A 24,661-nucleotide genomic window follows, 5' to 3' on the forward strand; every position below is an offset into this window, starting at 1 on the left:
TTTTTTTTTTTATTTTCCATTGCCGAAGAAAAAAATAAAACTATAAAAATATGGAGAGCATCTATTAAAAATTAATTTAATTTATCATAATTTATTGTACAATATCAATCGATAGTGATTTGATATCGATTTCATCGATATAAATCGATGCAATATTTTTTTTCTTTTATTTTCCATAGCCGAAGAAAAAAATAAAACTATAAAAATATGGAGAGCATCTATTAAAAATTAATTTAATTTATAATAAATTATTGTACAATATCAATCGATAGTGATTTGATATCGATTTCATCGATATAAATCGATGCAATATTTTTTTTTCTTTCGATTTCAATAAATAATTTTTTCTGTGAGGGTGAATTTTTATTCGGAGGGGAAAATGGCTGATAATAAAGAATAAAGAAATGAGAATTAAAAATGGCTGGCGCGTGGAATACTGGATGGGCTTTTTTTCGTGAGAGGAAAAATACCGGAGCAATCGATATTTTCCAACTTTTTAACGGCATTACGTGAGAGTTCGGGTCCAGATGGGAGTTGAGATGCGAGGGAGAATCGAATCCCGTTGATACTCATTTCCAAGACCCAGTCGAGTGAATATAAGCCGGTTATTTATAGGAATTAAAAGTGTCGAGACGATCGGAAACCGAGGGGTTGGCTTTATCCAGATCCCCTGTCTTTTCACACCACTGCGAATGGCTGATGAAACTTTATTTATATTGCTATTCAATAGCTTTATCATTCGATAATGTGGGTTAAGGACATGAATGGAATTCATCTCGTGGAATTATAAGTTGATGATCATTAATCATTTAAAGGAGAATTTCATTTCATGCTGCTATTACAAAAAAATGAAATTTCAATTTAGATTTAGATTTCAATTTCGATTTAGAGGAGAAAATCCCGAGATTTCAGGTTTCATTAACAGTTCAGAATGATTTTATCGTTTTAAAAATTTTGAAAATGAACATTTCGCGGTTTATTTGAATTTTGAATCGTAATCCATATTTTTTTTGTCAGCATTTTTTTTTACACACAAGACATTTATAAAATATATGGAATCAGAGATTGGGAATTGATGTTATTATTATTTGAGTTATTTGTCAGCCCGGGTAAAAAATAAATTGTAATCGGAATATTTTTTCTAGATTTTCAAAAAATTTCTGGACAACTTTTCAGAAAATTTTTTTATGAAACAAAAAAAAATTTCAACGAATTTTAGAAATAATTTTTTACATTTTTGCGGATATAATTTTTTCTTTTAATTACACTATTGTTCTCTTACTTTTTTCATTTTTCAATATTCTCAAGAAAAACACCATCTAAATTATAAAAAAATTTGTCTATCCAAATTCTTGAAAAATTTTTCAAAACCTTTCCAAAAATGAAATTGTTTTATTTTCCGATTTTTTTGTTTCATAAAAAAAATTCTGAAAAGTTTTCCCGAAATTTTTGGTAAATTTTGAAAAAATATTCCGATTACAATTGTTTTTTACCCGGAAGTATACTGAGAGAAATATTAAATAAAAATTACGTGTATTTTCCGTAATTCTGAAGCGAAATGTGATTATCGGAAATTTTACTGGACTGTCACGTAATTTTTATCTAAAGTCATGGAATTATTCCGCGGTTCCGTAATTTTTATCTGAATTATCAGTGAAAAATAACGATACCGTCACTTAAATTTTTCGAATCAACTCCGTAATCGGTAAACGAACTGAAAGTTCCGTAATTTTCACTAAATATTTCTCTCCGTGTATAAATTATTATCTCCATCAATCTGCACGATTGTTTCCCGCAATGAATAATAGTTTATAAAAAAAAATAACGCCTCGGCAAATATTTCAATAAATATTTTTCCCGTATATCACCGAAAATCCGTAGCCCAGGTTGACTATGAATTTTTCATAATGGTGGGATTCAAGTAGTCCAAGAATTATGGGAATTCCTTGATCTGGGGGGCGATACGGAGACCATCAACGGCACTCAGAACGTTGTAATCCAGGAAGTACGTGAAAAAAAGAGAGAAATCGAGGTGAAAAAGTAAAGAATTGAAAGACAGAGGGAGCGAACGAGGATTATTACCGGAAAGACGATTAATTCAACGAAAGATAAGACGCACGCCGGATCTCTTTATAAGAAATGTTTTCTGTAACGCACTTAGACAAGGGTGAACCGAGATCTTTTTTCTTTACATTCCCTTTATTCCCTCAACCCCCTGGACCCAAGTTTCATAGGACCCTTATCTCATCGTCGTAACGACGCGATTACCGACGGTTTCGCTAGTTCCTCTGAGAATTCCGCAATGATGAATGATCAACCGATTTTTTTTATCGAAAAATCGAAAGGAAGGAAAATATACGGAAATTATTACCGAAGTATTTCGGAAAATTTACGGAAATTTTTGCCGAAATATTTCGGAAAATTTTCGGAAATTTCCGCCGGACATTCACAATTTTTCAGTGAAATATTTCTACACTAAAATTTATTGAAATCACAAAGTTGTCTGAATTATTATTAATTAATTATTATTGTTATTGTAATTCGCAATTGGTTCGATTGAAATAGAATTTAAAATATAATTTAAAATATAATTTTATCACCCAGATAAAATGCCTGAATATTTGAGTAAATGAAACTCCCGTTTAAATGCTTGTGCCTGAGAAATTTATTGGCAGAAATGAATTAATGAATTTAATTGGCAGAAATAATTCTTTTGTGAGGGTAAACAATCGTCTGGTAATCTCCAAGAGAATCTGCGGCAGTCGCTTTATTATCGAGTCCCCAGCATTCCCATTTCCCTGAAATACCCCAGCTAATCGATAGACTAGTGGAATTTTTATTGAATTTTTTGTTGACCCCGAGGAAAAATTCAGCTCTAGGAATTTTCAGAGGTATTTTCTACCTCTCGAGTTTTATGGATTTTCAATCGACAAGGAAAATAAACTCTGTGACGTTGTGACCTCTGATTTTTATTGAAATATTCGTTTACAATCCCGAAATAATGAATTTCTCATAATTTTGGGGGCTTTAATGAATGAGAAATGAGTTTTCACAATTACCTGATGCATTCACCATCAAATTTCAATCACGTGCTTTTGAAAATTCTGACAAAAGGCATTTTGATGCTCAACAGACTGAAATTTTCCATTTTCCAGGATTACAATTCGCAACGGAATAAAGGCCCACAATTTTCGCTGAAAATACACAACACAAAAGTCCTCACACGATAATTATTTATTTCCATCCAGGTATCCAAATAAAACGGAAAAACGAAAGCTTTCGCCATAATTCCCCCGAATTGGCGATTGCCTGTACAATAAACCGCAGATCAAACATTAAACATGACGAATGAATAAAAAAAACTGACGGTTTCCATCAGTTTCATTTCATCCCCTCAAAAAATCAACAGAAATTTAAATTGTAAATACACATTTCCATCGCAATGTACTCAAAAACATGTTGATACATCGTTTTACATACCGTAAAATTGAAAAACCCAATGGAAATTCAATATTTTCCCCGCGGAAAAACCACTTTACCTGGAATTTCCAATGAAAAAATATCATGAAAACGTTTCACCTGCTTTTCACTCATCCCATTCTCTAGAAACGTTCATAATCATGAATATAATTTTCTCGGGGGGTTGTCGAACACTTTGGCAACCTCTTAATCATGTAATGGTGCATTATGAAATGCATCATTGCTCTCGATAAATTAATTAATTCGCCAGACTGGTGTCGTTAATGACCGCTAGACGATTCACGTTTGTTAATGAACGATCGTTGAATCCCAGTCGCGACCGTCCACTCCCCACCCTTTTTTTTCTCCCCTTTTCCTCCTCATCCCCCCTCATCCCTCCTCATCCCTTCTCATCCCGCCCCCTTTCACCCCCTGACATCACTCGTTATACAACCTCTAGGGGGTAGGGTAATTTAACGAACTTTTTGTATAGCTATATCTACATCTGCACCGTCCAACGAGAATCGACACATGCAGCCATTAAATTTTCCAACACCCGACATTTATTTGTATCAATTAAAAAGCAAATTGTAAATTACGAAATTGGCTTTTTCCCTTGTTCAGTGCAAAAAGCTAAAATCATTGACTTTATTCCGGTTGGTCTATCAGAAGTTAATTAAATGGATATTTCAAGGATCGGCACTAGTATTCCGCATTTTTATTGTTCACAGATTCGTGAAGAGTCTGATATTGATGCTGTAGGATTGAAATGTCCCGGAATTCCGGAAATTTCATGAGATTTCCGAAAATTTCCTGAAATTCCCGAAAATTTTCGGAAATTCTCGAAAATTTCCGAAAATTTCCTGAAAATACCCCGAAAATTTCCTGAGATTCCCGAAAATTTTCTGAAATTCCCGAAAACTTCTCAGAAATTCCCTGAGATTCCTGAAAATTTCCTGAAATTCCCAAAAATTTCCTGAAATTCCCTAAATTTCCGGAAATTTCCAAAAATTTCCTGAAAATACCCCGAAAATTTCCTGAGATTCCCGAAAATTTTCTGAAATTCCCGAAAAATTCTCGGAAATTTCCTGAGATTCTTGAAAATTTCCTGAAATTCTCAAAAATTTCCTAAAATTCCCAAAAATTTCCTGAAATTAAATAACTAATTTCCAAAAATTTGCACAAATTAAAAAATGACTGAACTTTCCCATTATTCACGCAGACTATCTCGAGTTGCATTCAGTGATTCTCCCCCATTACCAAAAAAACACAATAATATCAAACAAAAGCCATCCATTCATCACTGAAAAATTTCAATGCCCTATCATGAAGTACATGCAAATACACACGGATGAACAAGTGAGATTTTATTTAAATCTCCACTTTTATGCACAACCTGTAGTCACTGATATCAACACGATATGCACCTATTGTTCCGATAATTCGCGGTGAAATTTCCATTGGAGTCGCTCATCAATGCCCACGCTCGATTCGTGGTGCGGTAGTTTGTGGACTTCAGCACCCTTTCCCCCTCCTTTGCCCCCCAATTGCCCCCTCCCTACCCCCTCACCGCCCAATTTCCACCCACAACTTCCACCACACACGCCGGTGAGTTTCAATCACGCAGAATATATGCGCCCACACGTACTAGTACTCCCAACAATGCGGGGTACATTGAATGGTTAAATGGCGGTGTCCACGTCCTTCAATAATATATCTGCATAACACGTGTTTTTTTTTTAAACCCGACAAAATGCGGTGGAACACGATGGATAGGATACAGCAACGCTGTTGTAATGATTTTTTTTTTTTCGATCCCATAAAGGCCTTGTGAGATTTTGGGATTAATGAGGGGCTGCTCATTAATTTATAATGAGCGAGGGTGTCTCATCAGCTGCTGCTGTTTTAGGGATTTCCAGGGGATTTGGGGTGAAAACTAGCGTGGGGTTCTGGAAAGAAGAAGTCGTGATTATGGAATTGATCGACTGGAATTCATTAGTTTTTATTCAATTTTTTATTTTTCAATTTGAAATTCGTTAATATGCACCGATTGTGGAGTTCTTCGACTGGAGTTCTTGAAAGGAAACTTCGGTTTGTCTGTGGGAACTCGTGATTTTTTAATGAGGGAGGGGGTGTGATTGAGTTGAGTTTTAATTTCGAGTTCTTGAACTTGGAACTCTTGGAGATCGGAGTTCTTGATTTGAAGGAAAAATTGTTTGGACGAGGGAACTCATGATTATGGAATCAAATGAGTGCATTTTATTGGTTTCAATTCAATTCCAAATTCAACTTGAAGTTCTTGACCTCTAGGCATTCGGATAGTAGATATATCAGACATATCGACCGGCCATGAAGTTCTTGCACTGGAGTTCTCGAAGCGGAAAAAATCCTTTGTATGCAAGAACTAATTTTTCAATTAAGGAGAGGATACGTGATTGATTTCATGTTCAATTTCGAATTACTTAAAGTTGGAACTCTTGAATTATCTTGCGGAAAAACGGAGTTCTTGAAGGGAATAATCCTTTGTATCCAAAAACAAGTTTTTCAATCAATGTTTAATTTTGAATTACTTCAAGTTGGAACTCTTGAATTATCTTGCTGAAAAAACGAAGTTCTTGATTTGACGGAGAAATGATATGTCCGGCGGGAACTCCCGTAATTACGGAATCGACCGACTGAAATTTATGAATTTGTATTCAATCTCAAATCTTTCAACTGGAACTTCCTGAACTATGAACAGACAGAATGAAGTTCTTGCTGCGAGATACAAATCATTTCTTCCTGAGAACTCGTGATCCTCCTAGGAACGACTGGAAGTCCCCGAGAGAAACGACTCAACAATTTTTATAAATTAAAACAAGAGTTCCACAGTATCCACTGGAAATCTCTTTCCAATCCCGTAACTTTCTTATTCTCCAACGAAAAACATTTCTTTTTACTTTGAGAATCGCCGTCTCCGAGACATTGCCAAATAAAATGAAGAATCCTCCGCTTCAAAGGAAGAAAAAGGTAAGAAACACGAGTTCCTGGAAACAACGACAACTGCCCGAAGAATGATGAAACTGGAACATGAGAAAATCACATTGGGAGTGACTCTGGCAGTTGAACTACCCCTAAAAGTTGAATCCTCTCTCTGCCCGAATAACTGTGTCATATAACGCAGATCTTTTTCCCTAAAGGAGTTCAAACACTTGGAGCCCGAGGGGAATACAAGTCCGGAACCCGCGTGGTTTCAGTTGCATAAGCTCACCGATAACTTATTCCCCAGCTCCAACTCCTCCATATCGTCCAACTTATATACCACCCTTCGGCCCTTCGCGTTACGGAAGCAACTTTGTAAGTACGATGAAAACGCCGTTTGGCACTTATCGATCGTAAGCCCTTCCTTCCTTTACATTTTCCTCTCTATCGAGTACATAAACCTCGAGATATGCGGATACGAGAAATGTTCACCGTAAAAATTCACTTGGAACTTCAGATAGAATTTAATCCAACATTAAATTTTCTTCTTCACCGCACTGTTCAAAAAATACCAGAAAAGTTACTATACGGTACGTTCTCTCTAGATTCAACCCGGAAATTTCTGCATTTCAAGTACATTTTTACGACTTGTTTCAAGTATACTACTCATTCATTTTTCACGGCAATTAAATATTCCACAACTTTTTAAATTCATACAAAATCATGACATTTCGTTTTTAAACCGAATTGCAGAACTTCTGATCCTAGAGGATGATTCCAAATTTATTTAACCCATTTTAATACTTTGGATATAAAATAAAATAGAAAATATGACTCAGAAAATAAAAATGGCGTTCAGTGATTTTCCCAGGGAATTCATGAAAAAAATCGCAAAAAAAAATTCCAGAAGACGTAGTACCCATTAAAAATCCCCCCCCCCCCTTGTGCAGTTGACAAATTGATAAATAAGTAATTAAAAAAGGAATAGGTGGAAATAACCCCCACTGAATGCCTGGAAATATGATAAACCTAGGAGTGGCATTTCCCCCCGTGTGAAATGTATTTTTGAATTGGAAGTAGGCGGATCGAGCGGAAATTTCTTATTCACCAGTACTGGAAGGTCTTTTATATACATGGCAAGTACATATTTTATATGGTCTGAAGATGCGGAGGCGCTGAGGCGGGATTGAAGACAGCGGGAAGCCACGAGAGTTAGGGAGCGACGAGTCGCGCGAATTCTTGACACACTGAAAAATCCTTCTTCCCTCTCTCGATTGGTGCGAAACCACGTCGATGGTATCAGTCTCTCGTGCCGGGGACACACGTAAAATCAGATAAAAAAAAGGTGGGGGAAAAAAAAAGGGACAAACATAATGGAAGAAAAATCGTAAAAAGAAGAATCGCTCGATCACGCGTGCGGTGGCGCCCACACACTTTTTATCCCTCGCACGGGCGAGAGAAAAAGGTGAGACTGGTTGAGATAATCATCTGGATTTGAGGTTGTCATGCATTTGAGCTGAGTTCAACCTCCCGTTGTGTATGTTTATGTCTCTCTCGGCTTTTACAATTCCAATCTCCCATTCCAATGTCCAATTCAACCTCCAAGTATCTCCAATTACTCGTTGGCAATTCAGTTGTGGTTGCCATTGAAATTAAGAAGCTGAATCGTGCATTGAATATATCAGGGTGTTATTGCTGGTTGGCAATTCATTACATGCCTCTGATGTTCGTCATCAAAATATTCGCGTTATTGTTTGGCGATTTTTCTAAGGATTATCCAATAAATATTACGGAACTTCATGTTCGCACATCTGATTACTCGATTTTTCTGCGATGGAGACATTTGTGTGTTAAGATTATCTCGAAAAATATATGGAATTCTTTTGGGTAGTGGATATTTTTAATATAGTTTTTATTTTTTATTTTTATTTTTCATTAAACGATAACCTGCGGTAAAAATTACCAAATATTATGTAAAATTTCCAATTTCAAAATAACCAGAAAATTTGGTAATTTATTTTGAATGTTTCTCTGATTATAATGAAAAATCGAAATGAAAATTTTCCGCAATCCACTAGAATTCTCAAACAACCAATACCCAAAAAAAAAAAATCCCAAAACCGTAAAAAAATTCCTAGAATAGCGGACAAATGACGTAATTCCCCTAGATATTTGGACAGTAATTTTCTGGAGGAAGCCTCGACCGGAGAAAATGCCCATCTCAATTCCCCAGCAAAACGATAAAAACTGAAAAAAAAAAAAAAGCAGTCCCCATCTCGACAACTCGACCTTTGATCAAACGCTCGTGCACTGAAGGGAAGGCCCTCATCGAGCGTTACAGTTAATTATGTCAAGCGGGTAGTCTTAATTAATGGTAACATACGTAGTCATCTGAGTAGGATGGTACACGTGTAATTCGGAAAAGGGGCTCTCCATGGAGGCTTTACCCACTGGGGAGTAAATGTCGCCCGGAGCCCCTCGTACCGCCAGACGGAGATAGAGGGTACCCCCACTCCCGGTGTTAAACGACTCTCGTATTACTTGCGCACACGCGCTGTCATTAGCCGCGTCCACAACCCCGGGGGCTACTTGCTATGTACGCCTGGCGATCGTTGCAATTAATGTGTCTCGTTTGCCGATATAACATACACCGAGAACTTTCTCCACCTCCTCTTATCCAAACCCCTACGACATTCCTCCTATATCACCGCCAAAATCCGCTACTCGTTATTTATTCGATCAATTACCGACCGTCGATACCCCGTCATCAAAAATATTTTTATTTCACCCCTCACTGGAAGAAAAATTCAACTTTAAATCAAATCATTAAATCATGTCAAATGAAAATCTCTGGAGAATTAATTCTCTGAAATTATAGAATTTACGATTTATTGTAAATTTTTTTAATTAGAATTTAGCTGCAATATTTAATTAAATAGAATCGACCAGTTTTTATGAATAATGTATTAGAATTTATTTGAAGACAGAAAGAGACTATTTTTAGATTAATATGGTGGATGTTCGTAATTTATTTATCCGATTAATTGCCAATCATTAAAACTCGGCCATTAAACAATTTTTCTCATTTTTAATTTTGTTCACGGTAAAAAAAAATGGAACCCGTGCTGCGATATTTAATTGATTACCCGCTAATTGGAGGAGACATCTTGGTGATAATATCAGTCAGTAATTTTTATGAACAACGTATTAAAATTTATTGAACGTGAAAGTTTATTATTCTGCGGATGAATTAATGTGAAGGTAATTCATAATTTCACTGGCAGGAGGTTAATAAAATTTAATGAGAGGGTGGAGTGTCTTGAATTTTTGTGAATAATTAATTTGTTTATCGATGGGAGGCATTTATCGGGAATTTTTGTAATTGAATGTGAATGTTTGAGTTGTGATTTAATGGGTTGGCATCGATTTTCATGTGTAAATCGATTTGAAAGCGTTTGTTAGGGCCTTTGGGAGATATCGTACAGTGAAAGGAGAATTACGAGGGTATGGGCTCTCACTATTCTCGTCCTCTCTTTTACTACTGTCATTTTTCCTCGGTTTATTGGATAGAGTAAAGTGTCCGGGAAAAGTATTCCAGAGAAAAATTTTTCGATAATAAAATACTGGCGTGTCTACACTGATTTTCAAACTACTCCAACTCTTATAGAGAGAAAAACTCGTGTCTTATCGATTTGTGATAATGGGATTGGCTATTGCTGTGGAGGAAAACATTAATTTGTAATTGGTGAAGAATAAACATCCGGATGTCTTAGATAAATCTTGAGGCTTTTTGAAGAGAAATTTGAGAGTGGATTTTATTTTTGGAAATTCAGGCGGAACCTATTTTTATTTCGGTTTTTATGAGGATGAAGAAAAAATTAATTTTTCCGTTCAATAAACAATATTTTTGGCTGTTAAATAATAAAAGCCCTGAATTCTTATAATTTTTTAATGGAAAGGGAGTAAATCAATGGGGAGTGAGAAAGGGAAAGGATAAAAAAATTAAAAAATTAAAATAGAAATTAATTATGATTTTTCGTCACAATTTTTGTTCTGTCAGTTTTTGTTAATTAATTAACTTTTTTATTAATTTTTTAATATTATATATTAATTAACTTTTTTAAATTAATTAAAAAATTGTTAATTTAAATGAGTTCCAAATTCAAATTAGCCGCCTCAGATGACTGAACCAATGAGGAATAAGCGTGACAGAGTTTCGAGATATCGATAGTCTCGATGTTTGTCCTTTTTAGAATAGGAAGGATTACATATAAATTTAATAATTAAATTATTTTTTTTAAAATGTAATTCAGATAAAACTGAGAAAGATGAAAAAAAAATAAAAAGAAAGGGAAAGGATTAAAATAATAAAAAAATAAAAATAGAAATTAATTACGATTTTTCGTCAAAACTTCCGTTCTGTCAGTTTTATCTAAATTACATATAATTTAATAATTAAATATTACAAAAAAAATGTAATTCAGATAAAACTGAGAAAGATGAAAATAAATAAAGAGAAAGGGAAAGGATTAAAAAAATTAATAAATAAAAATAGAAATGAGTAATGATCTTTCGTCAAAACTTTCGTTCTGTCATCAGAAAAATGTGAGAGCCTCCAAAACGAGACTGGGAAATGGACAAAGTGTTTGAATCCGGCGGATAAAGGAGCAGTCGTCGAGGGGTTGATAAAGAAATATTAAAAAAAAAACAAAAAAGGGGGGCGGGTGGAGAGGGAGTAATGGGGATTGGAAAGTGGTAAGTGAACAGACAACCGACAAGAAAAGAATACACAAGGTGAGACTAGGGTGAAGGCAGGAAGTTGTAGCGTGTGTCGATTCCGGTGGTACAAGGGCAAGGGCTTTCCAGTGGCAAAGTGGCGTATCTGATGGAAGAACGGGAGAATAGGAAATAGGAAGGGTCCAACTGTGATTGATCGCGATGCGTAACGAAGCGCGACATCGGCCCTCCGATACAAAACGCCCTGATATCTTACTCTCGCCATTTTTTTTTTCTAGAAGGGACGACCCTCTTTATCAACTTTTACATCTCACCGAGCCCCAGGCATTCATCACGCCCCTGTGTTCTCTACCGCGGAGAAAAAAATTGGGGGATTTTTTGAGAAATAAGCGGAGAAAATCACAGCCATGTCACATCTGTCGCAAGTGGACGTCTAGATTTTTAAAGTTGGTAGATTCAACCCTCATAAATTCCGGGGGATTCTGACATTTTGAGGGAATTCTAGGCAAGAGGGAGATATGAAATGAAAATTCTGGGGGATTGTGAGATTGATTTGGTGTTAATTATTCATAATAATTCATTTTTTCCCGTGAAATTTATTTAATAAAGAAATCTAAAGAAAAACTTGGAGATGTCATGATGAAAATAATAAACAATAAATAATTCACATTTTACCAAATTTTCTACATAATTTTTTATCATTGATATTAATTAATTAATATTTTTAAGTATTATGGATATTAATAAGAAATAATGAATAATTTAATAATTAAAGAATGTTTTAAAAAATGTAATGTAGATAAAATTGAGTGAGATTTTTTGTTAAAATTTTTCTTTTGCGATTCCCTTGGAAAATCAGAGAGTGGAAAATAGTGGAATTATACACGTTTGACCCGAAAAGTCATAAATACAAAATGAAAGCTAAAAGCTATATTTTAAATATAATAAAAATCCCATTAAAACCTTTTGACGAGCCGCGGAAATTCCCGATTTCATGATGCGGTCGACAATATCTCGAGCTCCATTAACCCACCTAAAATATTCTCAAAACAAATTATTCAGCGATAAAATACCGAAATTCTTCGATATCTCGAGATTCAATCGACCGATAACACTTGTCCACCCAGTGATCTCAACCGTAAATTTCCCCAACCATCCAACCATATCCCGAGTACCACTTGACCAAATGTTTCCCATCGAAATCAATTCGTGGAATGACACAGAAAGAGTGGATAACGCGTATTATCATCATTTATTCTGCTCATTCATCGAAAATTCCCTCTCTGTTTCAACGATTTTTATTTCATTTATTTGTCTTTATTTTTTTTTTAGTTGCTGCGTTAAATTGTCGTGTCCCAGGTCAGTGGAGCGAGTCTGATAGAACGATACATTGAAATTGAAGTTGCCGATCCGTGCATAAGCCATGAGAGGCATCCGGGATCCGGTGTGCGTTAAATAGAGATAGATTCCGGTCTCTAAATGTACATTGTACATGATACGTATGAACCGGACACGCAATTTTCGTGGATCCCAGACTTAAACCTCAAGGGGGGTAATTGCCTCTGGTCCTCGTCATTCTCATTCCCTTCGACACCCGGACAAATCTCTCATTAAATTTACCCCGACCTTCAGTAAATATATCGCGTATATAGCGGAGATTCACGAAAAATAGAATTAAGGCGGGTGGACTATCTATCGAGCGTCGACTTTTGTTCAAATTTTATCTTTTTAACTCAAAATACATTAAAATTTAGGATGAATTTTGTGTTGCGGGAAGCACTTGAATGGACATGAAAAAATAATGAAAAAAAAGAGGAAAAATTATTGAAGGGCGCTAAAGATCGATATTATTTAAAAGGGATTTACCAAGTTTGATAAAAAATAATAAAAAATACGTAGCTTACTATTGCATCTAGCTGTCACTCAATCTTCTGGAGAGCAATGGTAAGCTGCGTAATTTTTATTATTTTTTTGTAAACTTGGTAGATCCCTTTTAAACAATATCGCTCTTTAGCGCCCTTCAATAATTTTTCCTCTTTTTTTTCATTATTTTTTTATAACCATTCGAGTAGCTCCCGCAACACAAATTTGATCTCTAATTTTAATGTATTTTAGGCTAAAAAGATAAAATTTAAACAAAAGATGACGTTCGATAGATTGTCCACCCGTTAAACTTCAACATTTGAATTTTTCGCGCAATTTTTACTCAGCGTTACGTAAATATCATTCGAATTTCCCGCCAAACATTCATTAAAAATTCCCAGACAATCCAATTATTAAAAAATTATTAATAATAATCGGTAATTTATTAACATTTCAATGGAAAATGTTCAATAAATTCCCTAAATTAATCTATAAAATTAATGAAAATGGGATTTCCCAATAAAAATTTGAATTCTCAGACCGGCAATTAAAATTTTCAACATTTTCAACTATTCCTGCATTTTCCCTGCGAATTTATTTTCCACAAAACGATAAAAACAATTGTTTAAATGCACAAAATTTTGATAAAAAAAAATCCAGCACCGGAATTTTTCTTGGAAGCCGCAAATCTTGTTTCTCCGTACATAAACTAAACCCAAAATTTGAAAGAATGTTCGCCGATTCCTTCTGTCACCCGACATTTGCATAACCTCCCGCCAACAAAGGAAAATAAAATAGCCGACTGAAAGGATTGAAAGGATTTTGCGGTAGGAATATTGTTTCGATTGCCACGGAGAAAATGGAAACCCATGGGAGTGAGAATGTTGTTACGAGGTCCTTTTTGGGGTAGGGAAGAAACCCATGAGAAAAGTGAAGAGGAATTTTTCTGGAGGGATTTTTCCTGGTCCGATCGAGCGACAAAACGTGCCTCATCTTTTTAGGATAAACTCACCCACTTTTCCAGCTGTACCAGATGAATTTTACTTTTTTGCTTTTCCAACCGGTAATCACCGGCTCCTTTTACGATCGCCATTTATTGTCTTATCCGTATAATGCACGTGCGGGTAATGCTATCTACCAGCTGGAGCGTTTGTACTAGAATTTACGATGGCCACTCAATTGTTAATGACAGAACAAGTGAAGGCATTGTCAACCCCCAATTACTCTTTGACGAGATGAACATATCAAGAGGTAAAAATTTTCTAATTTATGTTTTTATTCCACATGAAAATTACAAAAAGAAAATTACCAAAAAAATTTACGAGATATTTTTCAACAAATTTGTTATAAAAACCATTAATCATCTAATTCCACAATTTCAACAATTTGGTTGATAAATCGAAAGATCGCGACTTCCAGGAGATGAATTAATTTTTCTAAATTTTCTTGGAGTCAGTAAATTTACTCAGCAAAAGTAATTACTCTTCTCTGTACAATTGCCGAAAAGTTGAATCTCGAAAAAAGTTTCGCTCTCGCCTTCAAACGGAATAATTAACAATTCAGTTTTAACACATGTACATATTTGGGAAATGGCGTTGAAACACCGAAAGTTTAGCACCAACAGATCGTGCACGACAGGGTTGGCATGCATTTCCATCCCCTAGAGAAACTGATGGAAACAATGGTGGAAGTACCTTTTTGGGTGTGAGGTAGACGGGATGGCACGTGATTGAAGCACGAGTAATCGAATTGGAAAGGTAATGGACGTAAGTACGATGCGATCACGAGTGAGAGGTTGGGTACGAGGTGAGAGACAGAGGGTGTATGTCCTGGGGATCGATACATCGACTGGAATGCAATTATCTGGCTACTCGCCCTCTCCCTCCTCCATCTTTCCCCTTCTCACCCCTATTTACCCCCCACTCCTTCACTTTTCTCATGGGGTAGTCCCAATATCCCAGGAACAACCCCGTGATTCAATGGAATTCATCTTTAGAGAAGATATTCTCTTTATTTTTTATCTCCAAGAATTACATCAATTCAATTTTTTTAATACCCGCGAATTTTCGAGTTTTATTAAATTTTTGAATTATTATTATTATTAATAATGGGTAATTAATAATAATAGTAATAAGAGTAAAATAATAAAATAATGATAATAATAACTTTTTTTCGGAAAATTGTATGAAATTATCAGATTTGACAGTCCCTTTTAAAAAAAAGCATGTAACGTTTTTTGTCAACTTTTTTTGGCACATAGCTAAGCTCTGCATATCATATTAATATATTCATATAAATAATTAATATATATATATATATACATTAATATATGTATATTAATTTAAAATTTATATATAATTTGTTTATATATTGAAAATTGTTATATTTATCAATTGAATTTAATTAAAGAAAAAACCTTAAATTATGACTAATTTTTTTAGATACTTGAGATTCTTTTAATATTCAGATTTTATATGAAGATTTTATATGATAATACCCCATACATGTAAGCTTGGGTGCGCATAGCGCGCCATATACGCTAGTACTGAAAATTTAAGAGAATTTATAAATTTTTTAATTAATATTGTTGGTCGAATTTTCATAATTATAATTATAGTAATTATATATTTTTTATTTACATTTCCTTTTTCTATTATCATAGTATTTTCATGGTTAGATAGGCACCTCTTCGTCTTAGCCTTTAGTCTCTCCTACTATCCTCTCATTATTTTTGCGGTGTCATGTGACTTTCCTTACTGCACCCATTTGACTTGTACTGAGGGAAACCATGTAAAACTTCAGGAGACGCACTAAATATAAATAGTAATAAAATAACTCGGGTATTATTATTATTATTACGTGAACAAACAAAAAGAAATTGTTCCTCATTAAATAACAAATAATTCTTCAACTCAAATATCACAGCCGTCAATAATTTCGAAAATATAATGTAATATTACCGGGGGCCAGGTGAAAATAACTTGTAATCCGCTTTGGGGAATTACAGTCGTCACATTTCATGTGCCAAAGTGCAAGCCAGGAAATTCGAGATTCTCACGAGTTTGAGTGGGACAAAACCCGAGGGGAGTGACACAAAATATCCACCTTGAACATCAGGCGAGATAAAGAGAGAACGAACCGGTGGAGTTTATTTGTCTGGGGTTTTGTGTCGAAAATCGAGATGTAAATGTGAGATAATTGCGTCGTGTTTCACGCACGAGATATCATCGTCAGCGCACTCATTCGGAAAGATTCTTTTTAGATATTGTAATGATTCGTCGAGTAATTACACCGATGACAATCGATTTTTGGGGGAAATATCAAAGAAATTATAGCCTTTAGAATAATTAATTCAGTGAAAGCTCAAACTCTTTTCTGTCAAAATATTTATTATTGAACTTATTAAAGTTTATTATTAAATTTAAACATTTATTATTCAATTTTTTTGTTTTTTTTTGTCAAAAAATTGAATTTTGAGATTAAAATTTCAATTGTAATTCAAATCGAATAATTAAAAATCAAATAGAAAAAAAAATTAATGTTGTGATTAAAATTTCAATTGAAATTCAAATCAAATAATTAAAAATCCAATTGAAAAAAAAATTGAATCTTTGATTAAAATTTGAATTGGAATTCAAATCAAATCATTAAAAATCAAATTGAAAAAAAAATTGAATCTTGTGATTAAAATTTCAATTGGAATTCAAATCAAATTGAAAAAAAAATAAACTTTGGGATTAAAATTTCCATCGGGATTCAAATCAAATCATTAAAAATCAAATTTTTAATGAATAAATTCACATGAAATTTAATAACTGGTGAATGCAAAATTAACTTGTTTTGACAATCGAAAAAAAAAACATGAATTTCCCGTCAAAATTCCAGAGTCGAGAAATTAATTAAAAGTGAGATTCCGCGAGATAAATAAAACGCATGACGAGATGAAGACTAATTACTGTGATGGAAATATGATACAAAACCTGTGTAGGCTCCACTAAAAAAAACAAAGTGAAACCGGAAGAGAGCTCTCATATAAACCAAAGGCGAGGCAAATCTTTGGGGAAAAAAAAGGGAAAAGAAATGGGTGAAGAACGGCTCGTGCGCATTTTCCTTATAATACTTCCACTATTGTCCATGAGGCGTTGGATTTACTTGAGGCCTCGATGTATATACAAAGCAACAAAAAAAAAGAGGAAGACGGGGGTTGAGTGCTGAAGAATGACAAAAAAAGATGAAAAAGATGGAGAAAAGGGTCGCTGGAGAGAAGTCTTTGGTTGGAGTGCGCGGTATCTCGAGCGAAAAAGAGCTTTTGTTTAACGTGAGAGAAGGTGAGTTGAAAATTTTCTGGTTTCACTCGGATATACAAATATAACAAGATAAGAGATAACCGATAACGATCGAGGGAGGCGGGTAATTTTGGGACTATATAGCCCTAATTACCTGTCATTTACTTGGAAATTTAACAATCACCTATTGATGGATTTTTATTGGACTATTCCTTTTCTGGTTTCTAGTCTCTAACCAGAGAACCGAATTCTCCCTCGTGTTCATAAACTCCAGAAATAGAAAGATGGAGCAGAAATTGATCACACGAGATGAGTGAACCAAAAAGGGAGTGAACAGTTGGAGTGAAGACTTTTATGGACGATGTGATGACAGTTGGGGCGAGTTGTACTCTTCACCTAAAACTTGAAATCGTAAAATAAAAGGAAAACTCGAGTTTGGATGGACGAGGCATAAAGTGGTAGTTTGAGGTTTCTCTGGATGTTACGAAAAAGAGAGAGAAGTGTCTGCGGTTATCGTTGGAAATGTACGTCTGGGGTTATGTTGGTCATGCGAGACTGTGCGGTTTACACCCGAGTGTTCACCTAACGAAAAAGCTATTTTCTAATTGTGAGAAAAAAAATAAAAATATGTGGAACCATCCAGAGACTAGACTCCAGCTTTAATTGCCATCAGCCCAGAGACTACCCAAAAATATTGCGAATTGAAAATAAATTGATTGTTGTTAACACATCCTTAACAACATTTTTTAAATTTAGGTTTCGCCTTTGAATTTATTCTTCTAGTGGTATAAATTCCAAAAATTAAATTGGTTTCAATATTAACTCGACAATTTCATCAATAATAATAATTAAAGGAATAAATAAACGTGGAAATATAGTAATAATTTCCCAGGGGAAAATTGGTTCTCTGTGGAACCAGCGGACGACAGTTCCGAAATTTTGGGAAAAAATGTAATTGTTCAATTAAAAATAAATATTAATTGAAGGCACCGACGGTAGTGGCCGTGCGGTTAGAGTGCTAGACTAGCATGCCAGAGATCCGGGTTCGATCCCGGGCACCGGCGGTCAAAAATTTATAGCGCTCTGATCTCACGGTTCCACTGCCGAGCGGTAGTCCTGTCAAAAGGACGACTGTACCTGGGCAGGTTTTTTCCCTCAGATGAGGTTTTTCCCTCCCTTCAAGCAAATGCGGTACAGGGGGTTGGGGGGGTGGGAAGGGAACCAACTAACCGTAAAGACCCGAAAGGGTATACGAGAGAAAAGAAAAAAAAAATATTAATTGAAGGCGAGATCGATTTATTTCAGACATCCAATAAATTAAATGAACCAATTTAAAAAAATGGAAAACACTTAAAAAATTCCCGGATTAACCCGTAAAAATCATCCGAAAATCGTTTTCAATATGTGGAGATATTTTTGGTGGATTGAAAAAAACGAAAAAAAAAAAACCAGAGCCGCGATTTAAAATAGCAATTCATTAAGTTCTCGGTCTTGTCGAAAAATTCGACCGGTTCCATCATAATAATCCATACCTAATACCACTCCATTAGACCCCATGGCTGTATCGAATCGTGCCGTGTAATTTCGTCACGCCATGAGATCTCACTCTCCCAAAGAATCGAGAAAGCGACACCCAAGCAAATGATCCCCATCACCGATTCCCACAATTCCCCGATAAAAAAAAAAAAAAAAGAAAACCTGATAACCCCACAAGAAATTCCCCCAGTTATAATTCGTCCCTTTCGCATGTGTCCGTACCGCCCGGGGGGGGGGGGGGGGGGGGAGGAAAAAAATTATCCGAGGGTGAAAGAGGTGAAGGGTGGAGGGGGATAAAAAATCGTGAGGGGAAAAAAGGAGTTGAAAAATTGGGCAATCGTGGTTGGCGATGGAAGTTGCCAATAAAAACAAGGCGTCGTCAGGATTTTCAACGGGTGAAAATGAAAAAAATGGATTCCGGGTGGTACATCAGTGTCTGTTGGACAATTCGTCGGGATTTAATCCGAATTCCATTGGAGACAAAACGAAATGCCGGGGTATTGCCATTCCTTGGGGTTTGGCGTGTCGAGCGACAGATAAGGGGAATAACACCCACAGCAGTTGGTACCACTTGTCGTGGGGGTGAAATTCACCAATGGGGGAGGCACTTGGCCCACGGTTTTACGCGATTTCACTCGTTATTACCCGTGTGTTCCAGATGTCCTGGGAGAGGGCTAACTGTTCATTCTGGGTGATTAGGGGAATTAATGTTGAAATTTTGAATTCACTGCTTTTTCGATTTTCAATAGGCTTTTTAGGATCAATAGGCTAATTTCGTACACGGAGAGAAATTTGGATGGAAAATTCGGACCGGAATCGCTTGAAAAATTACCGGACTGCGCAGTAACCGTGGAGCATTGCGATCTAACCTTAAATATTACGGTCCAGTCCAGAAAAATTTTCTAGCTCCATCACTGAAAAAGTAATGAGAAATCCAGTAAAATTTACTGGAAGTGCAGTAAAAATTACTGGAAGTGTAGTAAAATTTACTGGAAGTGCAGTAAAAAGTGAATAACTAGTACGAATATTTCAGGTTTTTTAGCAGGACATTTTAGAACATCGAATGAACTTCGGAGAAAATTGAGGATCAGTCCAGTAATTTTTGTTGCCCTGCGCAGTAAATATTCCGGAGAACTCCAGTGATTTTTCATAAATTTCCCATGACTTTTCATCAAGGCAGTGCCACATCCCGCGTTTACTAATACGGGACAGTAATTTTTCATATATATTTCTTTCCAGAAATTTCCTTCACTTTTCCGAAAATGTCGAAGAAATTTCTCGGAAATTCTCTCTTAAAAAATGAGTTAATTCATTAGATAAAATCCTTTTTTAAATTTAATTAAAGCAAATTACATTTGTTCATTTTTTAAAATTATTAACGAATTTCGTCGCAAGTTCTCGCGAAAATTAATAATTAATATACGCAATAGAAAAATAATGAGATGAGAGTTTATAATTCGATATAATTCGATCGCTTCTCCCGCCGCACATCGCGGGGAAAAAGAAGAGTAATTATTCAGATTTGTTCCTTTTTTATTGAATAACTCATTACGCAGACCCGTGGAAAATTCACTGATTGTTTAATGGTACTTTACGAAGTAATCAGTTTAAACAGTTCAGAATGCTGTTTGTCTTACTCCGTTAAAGTTTTATTCACTGTCGACTAATGAAATTTATTTGCATCTAATGAATTCCCCCGTTTGGATTTTAATCGACTGAAACTCTCGGCGAATTAAAAAACGGATTGTTGGCTCAATCGTACGTACGATTATCCGAATCAAATTAAATTCCAACTGTATCCACTAAAAATCCTTTTGACTTCCAGACAAGAAAAACTCAAAATAAAAGAGAGAAAAACACGATCTGCGAACGAGATTTTCCTCTCCTGTAGATGATAATCCGAGAATTTTATGCTCGAATCAAGATTATTATCGAAATATAACTCTTCCCTGCAGTCTTGGCATTATTTTGTACGAATATTTCACTCTCGGAATGATTTTCCTATCTTCTCTATTGTACCTTTCCCTTTTTTTTGGCTTCTCGCCGCTCGTTTGCGTGCGAATGCCAACAATACTAGGATGAATAATAATTGATGATCGGTAAGACACCGAGAGTGGAGAAATCGAATTATCGGTGCGGTCATTGCCGATCGTTTCGATACAACACCCACACATTTGCGCAGGGTATGCGCAAGAGCTTTCAATAAGTCCTACATTTTAAATGTTGGCGATTGCAGAAGAAACCTCAGTATCTAGGCTATTCTGATCGGTAACATGATTTTACTGATCTCGGAAATTATCTTGTAAGGATTTTTTTTTCGTTTTTGTATTTATTGTTTCTGAGGAGTTTATTGTCCTTATTATGAGAGTTGAAAGACAAAAATGAAGTTCGTCCGAGTCGAAATATCTCGAAACGTGTAGGACTAGTTCCCCATTGGTCAACTGGAGCCGCCAAATTCAAATTCGGCGCACGGAGTGCGCAGTGGGTCTCATCGTTTTTATGAAAGTAGAAACACAAAAATGAAGTTCGTCAGAGTCGAAATATCTCGAGACGTGTAGGACTAATTCCTCATTGGTCGAGTCGAACCGCCAAAAAATTCAAATTCAAATTCCGCGCACAGAGTGCGCAGTAGGTCTCGTTTTTATGAAAGTAGGAACACAACAATGAAGTTCGTCCGAGTCGATATATCTCGAAACGCATAGGACTAGTTTTTCATTGGTCAACTCGAACCGCCAAATTCAAATTCGGCTCACAGATTGCGCAGTAGGTGTCATAATCTGAAATTTCGAAACGTCACTTCTCTTCCCGAAACATTTTAGATGAGGCCCAAAAAATGATTTATTATTTTTTAAGAGATTTAATAGTTTAATAATAATTTATAAGGAATTAGAATAAAATTTTTATTTTTTCAATTTTCCGTTTTCCCCACCAACCAGGGGTTAATCATCATTTTTGAGACAAAATTCCGGAAAATCAGTGAGGGGTTGATAGATAAAATAGGATTTCGAAAAAAGTCTCTCCCTTCAACGATAAATTGGACCACAGAATACAATCAAATACTAATCCCCGGCTTAATCTCAGAATGAAATTCCTGCATGAGCCCAGTAATTACAAGTAACTGGTTGAGTTCAATAGAAGATTAACCCGAGACAATTTCTGGGTTTATAGGGAACAGCTATTGGAATTGTTTGAGGTACCCACAAGTCTCCGTAGGTATCAGATGTAATCTACATCCGACCAATACACACACGGAGAAGAGATACCGGGAGTTTGTATTAGTCCTCCGAGTACCAGAGCCTAATTTGAGGAAGAGTATCCTGAGGTGTCTCGAATGGATAGCACCAGCTCCTTGGTATATTCGAGAATTGATCCAAAGCCACAGACGAGAGGAGATGAGGAAAGGGGGAAATGGATATTGTCCGTGGGATTTTCTCATGCTGGTGTTCATGTCGAGTAGTCTTCCTCGCCAAGAGGGTATTCTCCTCTCAATGTGCATATTCAAGAGATCCTGGCTCTAGAAACCTATGTGTATTTACGATGTTCCAAACTTGAGAGATATTTAACAGCAACAATAAGCCCCATGGAATTGACATTGCAATTGTCGATCGTTTTCAATGCCAATTGTTCAAGATTCAACAATACAATCCTTTGTCACTGAGAAATACGTGGAAAATATCCTAGATATCACTTCCCCATCCACTCCCAACTCCACCTTGTTATCAGCATCAGGATAAATAGAAAATACGAGCTAACAAGGGAATTAAAAGTACCGAAAACATGTTGTGCAAAGTCAATTAAATATTTCCAGTCTGAAAACTCGGTAAACTAGCCTCTGGCTGTTTATTTTCTGCCCCTTCATCCAGTTGTTAAGTAACTCTATATTCCCTCGGTTCTTCAGCCAACTTGTCTTTCATCTTCGAGACTGGAGTGTGGCCAAAGACTTCAGGAAAGAATCACGTCGGAAGAATGCGAAAATAAAATTCAAACTGGTTTTTGGTCATTTCAGGAGACAGCATTATAGAAATGTGAAATTTCACACTTCTCGGGGTCTACATCCCTTTCAGGTGCTTCAAACACTTCATTAATTATTCACTAATCATTATCCCCCGAAATTTAATTAATTCACCAACTAATAGCACCACTAGTATGCAGAATCAAGAAAAAATAGAGTCCAACTCAATTAAGTGACGAATAATACTCAAACGAGACGAGCGCACATCAGATTATAATCTTTGTGGGGTTCACCCCCGAATTCATAATTATAATTATAAAAATTATACGCCCATTTTGTGGAGGGATCAATTAATGGAATGCAACCAATAAAATTGATTGAACTCAACTACGAACTCATGACTCATTATTATATCATTTTAATTGTATCATGTGGCAATTTGACAGCTGAAAAAATGACGAGTGGTCAGTTTTCAGGAATAAAATTATAAAGAGACAAGTGATTATCAATAACTTTAACTCGAACTAGAGACTGAGTGGTAATGGCAGTCACCAGTGACACCACAGACGAGTGGATTACAGTTGTAAACGCAAAGGATTACCACGACTACACCAGTCTGTTGGCCATTGAATGACAAGCGCCATTAGCCCATCGACGCTGTCAATGAATTGGTACCATTGGCAGGGGGTGACAGGGGCGGGGTAATCTCACGTTACTGATTCATTCCAACTGCTCCATAGACCGATCTCTTGTACAATAATCTAGCGATAATGACGTCCATGTGGGAAGAGGGATGATAATCGGCTTTGGCTGTCTGTCTCCCGTGGGTTCATGAGAAAATATTCATCTCATTCAACTTATTTCAACAATAATCCAACCAATCATACCAATTGGAATCTATTTGTTGCCGTGGGTACAACCATCACTGAATCCAGAAGGGGCGATGGTAATTCACTTTAACAATGATTAAATGTGTGATTATACCTTTCTCTCGAAATAGTTCTGGTGATTCACATTGGAGATTCCCCACTGTCTCGGTTTGAGCAAGCCAAATAAATTTCACTGTTTGAGGATAGCTGTAATTTTCCATGCCCCCTGGGATTTCTCCATTACCTATTTCACCCACTCCTATTTTCCTCATTTAATTCTCCCAGGATTTAACGAGTGAAAGTGAATTAGTCTGTGAATTCCTAAATAATTTCGACTAGCTACTCGTTGCTGGGGTATCTACTGTAGTGCAACTACTGTTTCACCATGATTAACGACTCCATGGACTTGTGTCATGTGAATACAGGGAGAATGCACCATCCAACCCTACGGCATATGCCACGATTGTACGCTCAGTTGCACTCGTATATAATGCGCATTTATGTTTCAAAATGTCAGTTGAGATTTGCCGCAAACTCGAATATCAGAATATGGGACAGAAATGGAGTAATATATGTGCTGATTCGGGAGCAGGTCTAAATTTCTCCCGAAAAAATTTTTCTTATGAAAATTTCTTCGCAAAATTTCTCCTACGGAAATTTCTTCGCAAATTTTCTCGTACGGAAATTTTTCCGCAAATTTTTTCTGACGGAGATTTCTCCGCAAATTTTCTCTTACGGAAATTTCTCCGCAAAATTTCTCCTACGGAAATTTCTCCGCAAAATTTCCCCTACGGAAATTTCTCCGCAAAATTTCCCCTACGGAAATTTCTCCGCAAAATTTCCCCTACGGAAATTTCTCCGCAAAATTTCTCCTACGGAAATTTCTCCGCAAAATTTCCCCTCCGGAAATTTCTCCGCGAAATTTCCCCTACGGAAATTTCTCCGCAAAATTTTCTCTACGGAAATTTCTCCGCGAAATTTCCCCTACGGAAATTTCT

The 24,661-nt window shown here is 35.9% G+C and overlaps 1 protein-coding gene across 14 annotated transcripts in view; it reads right to left on the bottom strand.

Annotated features, from left to right (window-relative positions):
• Positions 1-24,661, bottom strand: part of LOC105265951 (collagen alpha chain CG42342) — a 131,358-nt gene that overhangs the window by 88,899 nt on the left and 17,798 nt on the right. The gene's annotated exons all lie outside the window — the stretch shown is intronic.

The sequence above is a fragment of the Fopius arisanus genome, unplaced genomic scaffold, assembly GCF_000806365.1.
Source record: "Fopius arisanus strain USDA-PBARC FA_bdor unplaced genomic scaffold, ASM80636v1 scaffold00033, whole genome shotgun sequence".
NCBI lineage: Eukaryota > Metazoa > Arthropoda > Insecta > Hymenoptera > Braconidae > Fopius > Fopius arisanus.